At 36.1% G+C, this 12,642-nt stretch overlaps 1 long non-coding RNA gene across 1 annotated transcript in view; it reads left to right on the top strand.

Annotated features, from left to right (window-relative positions):
• Positions 1-350: 350 nt before the first annotated feature.
• Positions 351-12,642, top strand: part of LOC108294929 — a 19,551-nt gene continuing 7,259 nt past the window's right edge. Inside the window, exons 1-2 of the long non-coding RNA XR_001821221.2 lie at positions 351-360; positions 1,410-1,412. This is a non-coding gene — a long non-coding RNA (uncharacterized LOC108294929). The remainder of the gene's footprint in view (positions 361-1,409; positions 1,413-12,642) is intronic.

Genomic DNA, 12,642 nt, shown 5'->3' with positions numbered 1-12,642 from the left:
ATAGAGCTGAATGTCTAGTTATAAGTAGACTTTGTTCTCGCTAATAATTGCTTTTCATTGTCTTAAATAGTCATTTCAGCTCTGGTTAAAAATGGTAAATTGAACCCTCACATTTACCTTTAGTTCTTCTAAAATTCTTTTTTAGAGATAGCAAAGGCACTTATAACAAGATATAAAAGCACATCTATTAAAAACATTGACAGCTGGAAAGCTGTGGTCAAGTGGTTACTAAGTTAGCAGATCAGAGAATATGGTTCTCAAGCCAGTGATAGAGAAAGCTGATACATAATCTAAATTAGGAAATTTATTTAAGAGAGAAAGTTTAGACAGCAAAATTCAATCTAATTTAGCTCATTTCCTGTAGACTGAACACTATGGAGCTTATTCACCAAATAGCTTAAAGCATAGTGGTAGATGGAAATACCACATATAAAACTTTAAGTATAATTTTACACTGAAGATTGAAATCCTTAGCCTTCTTACCTTAAGGTGCAGTCTTCAGGCAGGCAACCTGACAAACCCAAGATATGAAGGTATTGACGGAGTTCCCCAATGTAATGACCTATAGTGAAGCCTGCAAATGGTAAGACCCTGACCATGCAGTTTCTGGTCATCTTACCAGTGCTCTAGACCAGAGCATACAGTTGCAGATCAGAAGACATTTAAATAAATGATATCTGAATGGCAGAGTCCACAACTGACAAGTACAATAAGAAATGATAAACTTCTCTTTAGCACAACACATATAGGACTTACCTTATCCCAAGCACTGTTTTAAGCATTTTATATGTATTAATCATTTAATATTCAGAACAACCCTATCATCTGTAGTATTTACAGATAATGAAATTGAGGCTCTGAAGGGTTAACTTTCCCAAGGTCACATTATTAATAAGTAGTGGAGTCAGGACTTGAATGCAGTTACTTAGTTACTGGACTCTGTGCTAATAACTATATTACATAACCTCTTAGATTAGAGTAAAAAAGGAATTTTAAGTGTGAAGAAGGTATTTAAAATATTAATATTTTCAGAGAGATAATAAAAGGTACCATATTCATAAAATAAGAAAAAATTAAAAATAACATTTACATTAAAAAGAAAGAAATAAAAATTAAATAATTTCAATTTAGAAATTTAAAATATCACAATCAAAAACTCAAAAAGGGGTAGGAGGGGAAGAATGAGGAAATCTTCAGGAAATGAGGCAAAGAGAAAAAAATATGAACACTTCAAGAAAGAAAAGATTAAAAAATTAAAGAACCAGTCTAGGATATCTAACATCAGAATAGTCTGAGTGCCAGAAGAGAGAAAGTAGTAAGCAGAAAATAGAAAATCAAAGAAATAATTTTTTTTAAAGTAGAAATGAACATCAGTTCCAAGATTAAAATTTCCCTGACCAAGTAAACAGCACGTTGCATGAAAGTAGAACCACTGGAATGCTGATCACTGTAAAATTTCTGAATAGAACAAACAAAATTTCAACACTCAGAATGGCATTAGCTAGCTCAGTAGCCACCTTGGAAATTAGAAATGGAGCAATGGTTTGATCATTCTGATGGAAAATTATTTCCTATCTAGAATTTCTATTTATAACCAGGGAAAGAGGTGACATTCAAAATACAGAACTCCAACGCAGAAGAGGACAAAAAAAGTGCCCAAAATACCAGTGAGAGAACTTCCTAAGAAAAGAATATTGCATCAGACTTAGAGAACAACCATTCAAATGCAGGTCAAGTTGTTCTGGAAGACACTTGTTTTAAAAATGAAAGCCATGGAATAACTAATTGTTTCCGAGTAATGAGGAGAAGTTTACACATTTTGGCAAGACTAAAGGGGTTAAATCAATGGTAAGTACATAGAAAGCTAAGCAAATGAGAAAAAAAAAAGGGAAAACAAAATATTGTGTAAGAAAGAAAATATAATCATGATAGATAACAGTTCAGCTGTGACTATCATGAATATAGTGAAGTAAAACTGATAGAATATTTATCTTAACTAAATTCAGAGGTTGGGGCTTGGCAAATGTGTGTGTGAGAGGTGACCGGAGGACATTATTTACTCACTTGGTTGTGCCTAAAACTGGAAGTAAAATTTTAAAATCTCACTATGAGCAATGATTTAGAGATAAAGAGGTTAAATATAAAAAGATTTAGCTAAAAATAAATCCTCAAGTGAGAGAAAATGAGGGTAAAAAGAATACTGTTTCTAAAGATCATCGTAGAATTTTTTGACTTTTTAATTTACAGGTATATTTAACAATGACAAAGCTAAATTAATTTTTAAAATTTTGTTGTTATGCCTAAAAGATGAGGGAATATGTTTATCATCGGTGCATAAGAATAAGAAACCCCTAGGCATATCTACGATTCAGTGACTTGTTTTTCTGAATTAATGTAGTTATTCTTTACAATTTATTGCCAAAATCTTTCTTAGTCTATAAAAGTGTCTCTGGAGCTTTAGTTGAATGCAACATCAGAAGTTTTTGTAGCTCCTTGTAGCTGGTCTCATAAGTACTTTAGCTCAGAGAACAACTTGTGACTATTTTCCTTGACATTCGGATGCTCTAATAATTTCACATACATTTTAGCTCCCTAGTCTTCATGGTTTTATTTTTCTTTCTGTATAGTTAAGTGAACAGGGAGAAATGCTGTATTTTAGGGTGCTGATGATACGTTGGGTTTGCCTTCAACTGGAAGACATCTCACAAAGGTGAAGTGAGATTTTCTAGTTTTCTTCAAGGTTTTTCCCTCTGTATAGAAAGGAAATTTGAACAGAACTTAGTATCACTAGCTAAAATTGGAATTAAGTTATTTCCTTAGCAAACAAAATGCAAATTTTTCTTATGACAGTGCTGAGAACAACAAAAGATTTACCTTTCCAGCAATAAATCTGTGAAAAAACAAAGTAGGTTCTTTTCTCAATAAATCTTAAGAGCAGTTAATATTGCTAAAATGTTAGAAGAGGACTGTTCATAATTCCAGCATCCAACATAATATTTACTTCTATAACTTAACTGCTAATCTTTTGAACTACATATGCTATATAATTGCATAGTAAAATTTTCTTCATTTGTTTCCATTAACCTTATGCCATCAACATTTTATATTTCTACATAGTATTCAAAATCATAATTTTAATGTTTACATATTTCTTTTCATTTTTTTAAATTATGAAGAACAGAAATTTATTCCTCACCACTCTTGAGACTGGGAAGGCCCAAATCAAGGAGACGGCATTTGATCTATTGAGGTCCTCCTTGCTGCATCCTCACACATGGGCAAGACAGCCAAAGACTGTGTAAAGCCTTTTTTTTTTTTTTTTTTTTTTAAGTTCTGGGGTATATGTGCAGGTCTTGCAGGATTGTTACATAAGTATACACATGTCATGGTGGTTTACTGCATCCTTTCCCCCATTACCTACGTTACGTATTTCTCCTAATGTTATCCCTCCCCAACCTCCCCATCCCCTGCTATTGCTCCCCTACCCCCCCAACCCCCAGCAGACCCCAGTGTGTGATGTTCCCTTCCCTGTGTCCATGTGTTCTCATTGTTCAACACCCACTTATGAGTGAGAACATGTGCTGTTTGGTTTTCTGTTCTTGGGTCAGTTTGCTGAGAATGATGGTTTCGATTCATCCATGACCCTGCAAAGGACATGAACTCATCCTTTTTTATGGCTTCATAGTATTCTATGGTGTTTATGTGCCACATTTGCTTTATCCAGTCTATCCTTGATGGGCATTTGGGTTGGTTCCAGGTCTTTGCTATTGGAAACAGTGTCATAATGAGCATACGTGTGCATGTGTCTTTATAGTAGAACGATTTATGAGCCTTTGGGTATATACACAGTAATGCGATTGCTGGGTCAAATAGTATTTCTATGTCTAGATCCTTTAAGAATCGCCACACTGTCTTCCACATGGTTGCACTAATTTTCACTCCCACCAACTGTGTAAAGCATTCCTATTTCTCCACATCCTCTCCACCATCTGTTGTCTCTAGATTTTTTAATGATTACCATTCTAACTGGCATGAGATGGTATTTCAATGTGGTTTTGATTTGCATTTCTCTAATGATCAGTGATGATGAGCATTTTTTCATATATTTGTTGGCCGCATAAGTGTCTTCTTTTGAAAAGTGCCTCTTCCTATTCTTCACCCACTTTTTGATGAGGTTTTTTGTTTTTTTCCTTGTAAATTTGTTTTAGGTCTTTGTAGATTCTAAATATTAGCCCTTTGTTAGATGGGTAGCTTGCAAAAATTTTTTCTCATTCTGTTGGTTGCTTGTTCACTTTGATGATTGTTTATTTTGCTGTGTGGAAGCTCTCAAGTTTAATTAGATCCCATTTGTCTATTTTGGCTTTTGTTGCCATTGCTTTTGGTGTTTTAGTCATGAAGTCCTTGACTATGCCTATGTCCTAAATGGTATTGCCTGTGTTTTCTTCTAGGGTTTTTATAGTGTTAGATCTTATGTTTAAATCTTTAATCCATCTGGAGTTAATTTTGTGTAATGTGTAAGGAATGGATCCAGTTTCTGCTTTCTGTACATGGCTAGCCAGCTTTCCCAACACTATTTATTAAATGGGGAATCCTTTCTGCAAGGTATAGTGCCAATGTAAAATGAGGAAGCTGAGGCACGTATGAGAAAATGAGAAGCCAATTTTTTCAGCTCCCGGGCGAGGTTCTGTGGTCCAAGGATGGGCCAGAGAAGTCACGACCAGCTGTTTAGGTCATGGGGTTTTATGGGAAGGGAAGGCGATTGATTGGCTATTGGGGAAACAAAGCAAAGGCAATTTTATTGGCTGTCAGGGAGCAGGAAGTGCCTGAAACTAGTTGCCGTTGGTAGGCAGGCGGGACTTTGGGTAAGTGGGCTTTGATTGGCTGTTGGGGAAACAAAGTGAAGGCAATCTTATTGGCTATTAAGAAGCAGGAAATGCCTGGAGCTAGTGGTTATGGGTAGGTGGGCGGGACCTTGGGTAAGCGGGCCTTCCAGGGGTATACAGAGCAGACTGCTACCGGGCAGGATCTGATAGAGCTTCTTTAAAAAATTTTTCCTGCAAAGTTTATTAACAGCAGGCTGGGGGTTGAATGCATAATTTAGTGCTGAATGTGGGCTTGGGTCTGGTATGCGGAGGCGGGTGTGGGGAAGCCTTGCGGCAAGGTCAGATAACAAACTTGGGTGATGACGCAGTTACCAGGCGCTGAGAGAGATGGATGTGTCCGTTCAACCCTCTGCAAGGCAGCCGGCCTTATACTTTCCTCATTGCTTCTTTTGTCAGATTTGTCAAAGATCAGAAGGCTGTAGGTGTATGGTGTTACTTCTGAGGCCTCTGTTCTGTTCTGTTCTTCTATATCTCTGTTTTGGTACCAGTACTATGTTGTTTAGAGTACTGTAGCATTATATTATATTTTTAAGTCAGGTAGCATGATGCCTCCAGCCTTGTTCTTTTTGCTTAGGATTGTCTTGGCTATGCAGGCTCTTTGTTGGTTCCATATGAAGTTTAAGGTGGTTTTTTCCAGTTCTGCGAAGAAGGTCAATGGTGGCTTGATGGGGATAGCATTGAATCTATAAATTACTTTGGGCACTATGGGCATTTTCACAATATTGAATCTTCCTAACCTTGAGCGTGGAATATTTTTCCATCTGATTGTGTCCTCTCTTATTTCCTTGAGCCATGGTTTGTAATTCTTCTTGAAGAGGTCTTTTATGCCCTTTGTTTGTTGTATTCCTAGGTATTTTATTCTCTTTGTAGCAATTGTGAATGAAAGTTTGCTCATGATTTGGTTCTCTGTCTGTTATTGGTGTATAGGAATGCTTGTGATTTTTGCACATTGATTTTGTATCCTGAGACTTTGCTGAAGTTGCTTATCATCTTGAGATTTTGGGCTGAGATGATGGGGTCTTCTAAATATACAATCATATAGATCGTATATAAATATATGATCAAATAGAGACAATTTGACTTCCTCTTTTCCTAATTGAATATCCTGCATTTCTTTTTCTTGCCAGATTGCTCTGGCTAGAACTTCCAATACTATGTTTAGTAGGAATGGTGAGAGAGGGCATCCTTGTCTTGTGCCAGATTTCAAAGGGAATGCTTCCCATTTTTGCCCATTTAGTATGATATTGGCTGTGGGTTTGTCATAGATAGCTTTTATTGTTTTGAAATATGTTTCATCAATACCTAGTTTATTGAGAGTTTTAAGCATAAAGGGCTGTTGAATTTTATCAAAGGCTCTCTCTGCATCTATTGAGATAATCATGTGGTTTTTGTCTTTGGTTCTGTTTATGTGGTGGATTACATTTACAGACTTGCGTATGTTGAACCAGCCTTGCATTCCCGAGATGAAGCCAACTTGATAGTGATTGGTAAGCTTTTAGATGTGCTGTTGCATTTGGTTTTCCAGTATTTTATGGAAGACTTTTGCATCTATGTACATCATGGATATTGGCCTGAAATTTTCTTTTTTAGTTGTGTCTCTGCCAGATTTTGTTATCAGGATGATGTTGATCTCATAAAATGAGTTAGGAAGTATTCCCTCTTTTTATATTGTTTGGAATAGTTTCAGAAGGAATGATACCAGCTCCTCTTTGTAAATCTGGAAGAATTTGGCCTTCAACCCATCAGGACCTAGACTTTTTTTGGTCCGTAGGCTATTAATTTCTGCCTCAACTTCAGACCTTGTTCTTGGTCTATTCAGGGATTCAACTTCTTCCTGATTTAGCCTTGGGAGGGTGTAAGTTTCCAGGAATTTATCCATTTTTCTAGGTTTTCAGGTTTATATGCATAGAGTTTGTAGTAACCCCTGATGGTAGTTTGTATTTCTGTGGACTTGGTAGTGATATCCCCTTCATCATTTTTTATTACATCTATTCTACTCTCTTTCTTTTTTATTAGTCTGTTTAGTGGTCTATCTATTTTTCGATCTTTTCAAAAAACCAGCTCCTGGATTTATTGATTTTTTTGAAGGGTTTTTTTGTGTCTCTACCTACTTCAGTTCTGCTTTGATCTTAGTTATTTCTTGTCTTCTGCTAGCTTTTGAATTTGTTTGACCTTGCTCCTCTCATTCTTTTAACCGTGACAATAGGGTGTCACTTTTAGATCTTTCCTTGCGTCTCACGTGGGCATTTAGTGCCATAAATTTCCCTCTGGACACTGCTTTAAATGTGTACCAGTGATTCCGGTATGTTGTGTCTTCGTTCTCATTGGTTTCGAAGAATATCTTTATTTCGCCATTCATTTCATTTTTTATCCAGTAGTTATTCAGAAGTAGGTTATTCAGTTCCCATGTCGTTGTGAGTTATGTGTGAGTTTCTTAATCCGGAGTTCTAATTTGATTGCACTGTGGTCTGAGAGACTGTTTGTTATGATTTCCAATCTTTTGCGTTTGCTGAGGAGTGATTTACTTCCAATTATATCGTCAATTTTAGAGTAAGTGCAATGTGGTGCTGAGAAGAATGTATATTCTGTGGATTTGGGGAGGTGAGTTCTGTAGCTGTCTCTTAGGTCTGCTTGGTCCAGATCTGAGTTCAAGTCCTAGATAGCCTAGTTAATTTTCTGTCTCATTGATCTGTCTAATATTGACAGTGAAGTGTTAAAGTCTCCCATTATTATTGTGTGGGAGTCTGAGTCTCTTTGTAGGCCATTAAGAACTTGCTTTATGTATCTGGATGCTCCTGTATTGGGTGCATATATATTTAGGTTAGTTAGCTCTTTTTGTTGCATTGATCCCTTTACCATTATGTAATGCCCTTCTTGTCTCTTTTGATCTTTGTTGGTTTAAAGCCTGTTTTATCAGAGACTAGGATTGTAACCCCTGATTTTTTTTGCTCTTCATTTGCTTGATAACACTTCTCCCATCCCTTTATTTTGAGTCTGTGTGTGTCTTTGCATGTGAGATGGGTCTCCTGAATATAGCACACTGATGGTTCTTGACTTTTTATCCAGTTTGCCAGTCTGCCTTTTGGCTGGGGCATTTAGCCTGTTTACATTTAAGATTAATATTGTTATGTGTGAATTTGGCACATTTTTGCAGTGGCTGGTACTGGTTGTTCCTTGTCATGTTTAGTGCTTCCTCCAGGAGCTTTTGTAAGGCAGGCCTGGTGGTGATGAAATCGCTCAACAATTGCTGGTCTATAAAGGATTTTATTTCTCCTTCACTTATAAAGCTTAGTTTGGCTGGACATGAAATTCTGGGTTGAACATTCTTTTCTTTAAGGATGTTGAATATTGGTCCGCACTCTCCTCTGGCTTGTAGGGTATCCATTGAGACATCTGTGACAGGCACCATGGGTTTCCAGGGCAAATCTGGGTGGCCTATTCAGCCTGCACCATCAGTTCCCAGCACAAATCTGAGCAGTCATTTTGAGTGGCACCTGAAGTGCCTGCGAGACAGAGTCACCCATACCCCTGAGAGAAAGGGGGCTGAAGGTGGGGAACCAGGACATCCGGCTCTGCGGTTCCCACCCCAGTGGAGACCAGCAAACTGAATTCCACTGGCTTGGGATTTTCACAGCCAGCACAGCAGTTTAAGCTAGACCCTGGATGGTCGAGCTCCATGGAGGGAGGAGCGTTTGCCATTACCAAGGCAGCTCTAACCTTACCTGTATAAACAAAAGCACAAAGAAGTTGATGCAGCAGCTGAGGGTAGCCTGCAGCAGCTGAGGGGAGCCTGCAGCTGCTGGGGGGAGCCAGTAAGGTAAGGCCTTTGGATTTGTTCTGTTTGCTTAGGATTTCTTTGGCTGTTTGAGCTCTTTTTTGGTTCCATATGAATTTTAGGATTGTATTTTCTATTTTGTGAAAATAATCTTGGTATTTTGATGGGAATTGTATTGAATCTATAGATTTCTTTTGGTAGTATGGCCATTTTCATAATATTCTTCTGATCTATGAAGATGGGCTATGTTTTCATTTGTCTGTGTCATCTGTGTTTTATAGTTTTCCTTGTAGAGATTATTTACCTCCTTGGTTAAGTTTATTCCTAGATATTTGATTTTAATTTTATTTTTTGCAGCTGTTGTAAAAGGGATTCAATTCTTCATGTGATTTTCAGCTTTATTGTTAGTGTACAGGAATGTTACTGGTCTGTGTACATTGATTTTTGTAACCTGAGACTTCACTGAATGTATTTACAAATCTAGGAGTCTTTTGAAGGAGTCTTTAGGGTTTTGTAGATATACAATCATATCATTGGCAGACAGTGATAATTTAACTCACTCTCTTCCAATTTGGATTCTCTTTATTTTTCTTTATCTTGCCTGATTGTTGTGGCTAGGATTTTCAGTATTGTGTCGAATAGAAGTGGTGAAAGTGGGCATCCTTGTCTTGTTCCAGTTTTCAGGGGGAATACTTTCAACTTTTCTCCATTCAGTATGATGTTGGTTGTGGGTTTTGTCATAGATGGCTTATATTAATTTGAGATAACTCCCGTCTATGCACAGTTTGTTGAGAGGTTTTATTCTAAAGAGATGCTGGATTTTATTGAATGCTTTGTCTGAGTCTATTGAGATGATCATATGGTTTTCGTTTTTTTATTCTGTTTATATGATGTATCACATTTATTGATTTGTGTATGTTGAAGCATCCTCACATCCCTTGGTTAAAACTAATTTAATGATGGTGCATTATCTTTCTGACGTGTTTTTTGATTCAATTAGCTAGTATTTTGTTAACAATTTTTGCATCTATGTTCATCAGGTATATTGGGCTGTAGTTTTCTATTTTTGGTAATGCCCTTTCCTGGTTTTGGTATTAGGGTGATACTAGCTTCATAAAATGATTCAGGAGAATTTTCTTTTTCTCAATCTTTAGAAATAGTTTCACTAGGATTGATATCAGTTCATCTTTGAATATTGTAATGGTTAACATTGGGTGTCAACTTGATTGGATTGAAATGCAAAGTATTGTTCCTGGGTATGTCTGTAGGATGTTGCTAAAGGAGACTAACATTTCAGTCATTGGACTGGGAAAGGCAGACCCACCCTCAATCCTCATGTGCACAATCTAATCAGGTGCTGGCGTGGCCAGAAGAAAAGCAGCCAGAAGAACTTGGAAGAACTATACTGGCTATGTTTTCTGGCCTCTATCTTTCTTCTTTGCTGGATGCTTCATGCCCTCGAACTTCAGAACTCCAAGTTATTTTGATTTTGGACCCTTAGACTTATACCAGTGATTAGCCAGTGGTTTTCAGGCCTTCAGCCTCAGGCTGAAGGCTGCACTATCAGCTTTCCTACATTTGTGGTTTTGGAACTCCAGCTGGCTTCCTGGTTCCTTAGCTTGTGGACAATCTATTGTGGGACTTCACCTTGTGATCGTGTGAATCAGTTCTCCTAAAAAACTCCATTTCACATATACATCTATTCTATTATTTCTGTCCCTCTACAGAACCCTGCCTAATACAAATATCCAGTAGAAATCAGCTGTGAATTCAACTGGCCCTAAGCTTTTTTGTTGTTGTTGACAATTTTTTAGTTACTGATTCAATCTTGTTGCTTGTTATTGGCGTGTTCAGCATTTCTATTTCTTCCTGATTAAATCTAGGAGAATTATATGTTTTCAGAAATGTTTTCATTTCCTATAGGTTTTTTACTTTGTGTGCGTAGGTGTTAATGACAGTCTAGAATGATCACTTGCACTTATGGTGCCAGTTGTAATGTCCCCAGTTTTATTTCTAATTGAGCGTATTTGAAACTCTTCTTTTCTTGGTTAATCTAGCTAATGGTCTATCAGTTTTTGTCTTATCTTTTCAAAGAACCAGATTTTTATTTCATTGATCTTTTGTATTTCTTTTGTTTCTATTTCATTTAGTTCTGCTCTGGTTTTTGTTATTTCTTTTCTTCTGCTATCTTTGAGGTCAGTTTGTTCTTGTTTCTCTAATTCCTAGGGGTGTGACATTAGGCTGTCAACTTGTATTATTTCAGACTTTTTGCTGTAGGCATTTAGCACTGTAAACTTTGATCTTAGCACTGCTTTTGCTGTATCCCAGCAGTTTTGATAATTGTGCCACTGTTATCCATTTCAAATAATTTTTAAATTTCCATTGTAAATTCAAAAATCATTCAGGAGCAGATTGTTGAATTTTCATGTATCCATATAGTTTTGGGGGTTTTATTTATAGTTGATTTCTAGTTTTATTCCACTGTAGTCTGAGAAGGTACTTGATATGATTTTGATTTTAAAAAAAATTATTGAATGTTATTTGGTGGCATATCATATGGTCTGTCTTGGAGGATGTTCCATGTGCTGATGAGAAGAATGTATAATCTATAGTTTTGAGGTAGACTGTTCTATAAATATCTGTTAGGTCCATTTATTTAGTAGTGCATTTTAAGTCCATTTTTTCTATGTTGACTTTCTGTCTCAATTAGCTGTGTAGTCCTGTCAGGGAAATATTGAAGTCTCCCAGTATTATTTTGTTTTTATTTATCTCATTTCTTAGGTCAAGCAGCAATGGTTTTTTGAATCTGGGATCTCTAGTGTTAGGTGCATATAAATTTAGGATTGTAATATAGTCTTGTTGGATTGATCCTTTTATTATTACATAATGACACTGTTTGCCTTTTTTTTTTTTTTTTTTTTTTTTTTAATTTTTTTTTTTTTTTTTTTTTTTTTTTTTTAACAGTTGCTACTTTAAAGACTGTTTTATCTCATAGAATAGCTACTCTTGTTCGCTTTGGGTTTCCATTTGCATGGAATATATATATTTTACCTTTTTACCTTCAGTTTATATGAATCCTTATGCATGAGGCAAGTCTCTTGAAGGCAGCAGAGATTTGTTTTGTGATTTTAAAAATTCATTTTGCCAATTTGCATCTCTTAAGTGGGACATTTAGTTCATTTACATTCAATGTTAATATTGAGATGTGATGTACTGTTACATTCATCATGTTAATTGTCACCTAGTTTGTTTGTTTTTCTGTTGTTTTTGTGTTATTGTATAAAACAGGCCCTGTGAGTTTTATGCTTTCAGGAGGTTCTGTTTTGGTGCACATTAAGCTTTTGTTTCAAGATTTAGAATTTCTTTAGCAGTGAATGTCCCAGAAGTTATTTGAGTTTCTTCCATTTGGATATCTAAGTCTCTAGCAAGGCCCAATAACTTTCCCTCAATGATTTCTTCAAATAATTTTTTTCAAATTTTCCCTTTGTCTTTTCTCTCAGGAACACCAAGTATTCTTATGTTTGGCCATTTTACATGTCTCATATTTCTTGGAGACTTTGCTCATTTCTTTTGATTTCTTTTTATTTTTGTCTTATTAGGTTAATTCAAAAGCACTTTCTTTGGACTCTGAAATTCTTTATTCTATTTGTTCTTGTCTATTGTTGAAACTTTTGACTGCATTTTGTAATTTTCTAATTTTGTCTATTATTTCTAGGAGTTCTGATTGGTATTTCTATCCTTCTATTTCTTTAGACTTCTATCTCTTTAAAATCTATCTCTTTAGAAAATTTTACAATGATACCCTGAAATGTTTTTTAATTTCTTTATGTTGGTTTTCACCTTTCTCTGGTATCTCTTTGAGTAGCTTAATCATCAACCTTTTGAATTCTTTATCTAATATTTCAAATATTTCATCTTGGTTTGGATCAATTGCTGGAGGGTTAGTGTGATCTTTGGGGGTGTTACGGAACCTTGTGTTTTTTT

Source organism: Cebus imitator, unplaced genomic scaffold (genome assembly GCF_001604975.1).
Source record: "Cebus imitator isolate Cc_AM_T3 unplaced genomic scaffold, Cebus_imitator-1.0 Scaffold611, whole genome shotgun sequence".
Classification (NCBI taxonomy): Eukaryota; Metazoa; Chordata; class Mammalia; order Primates; family Cebidae; genus Cebus; species Cebus imitator.
Note: the sequence above shows the minus strand (reverse complement) of the source record. Positions and strands in the feature narration are given on the sequence as shown.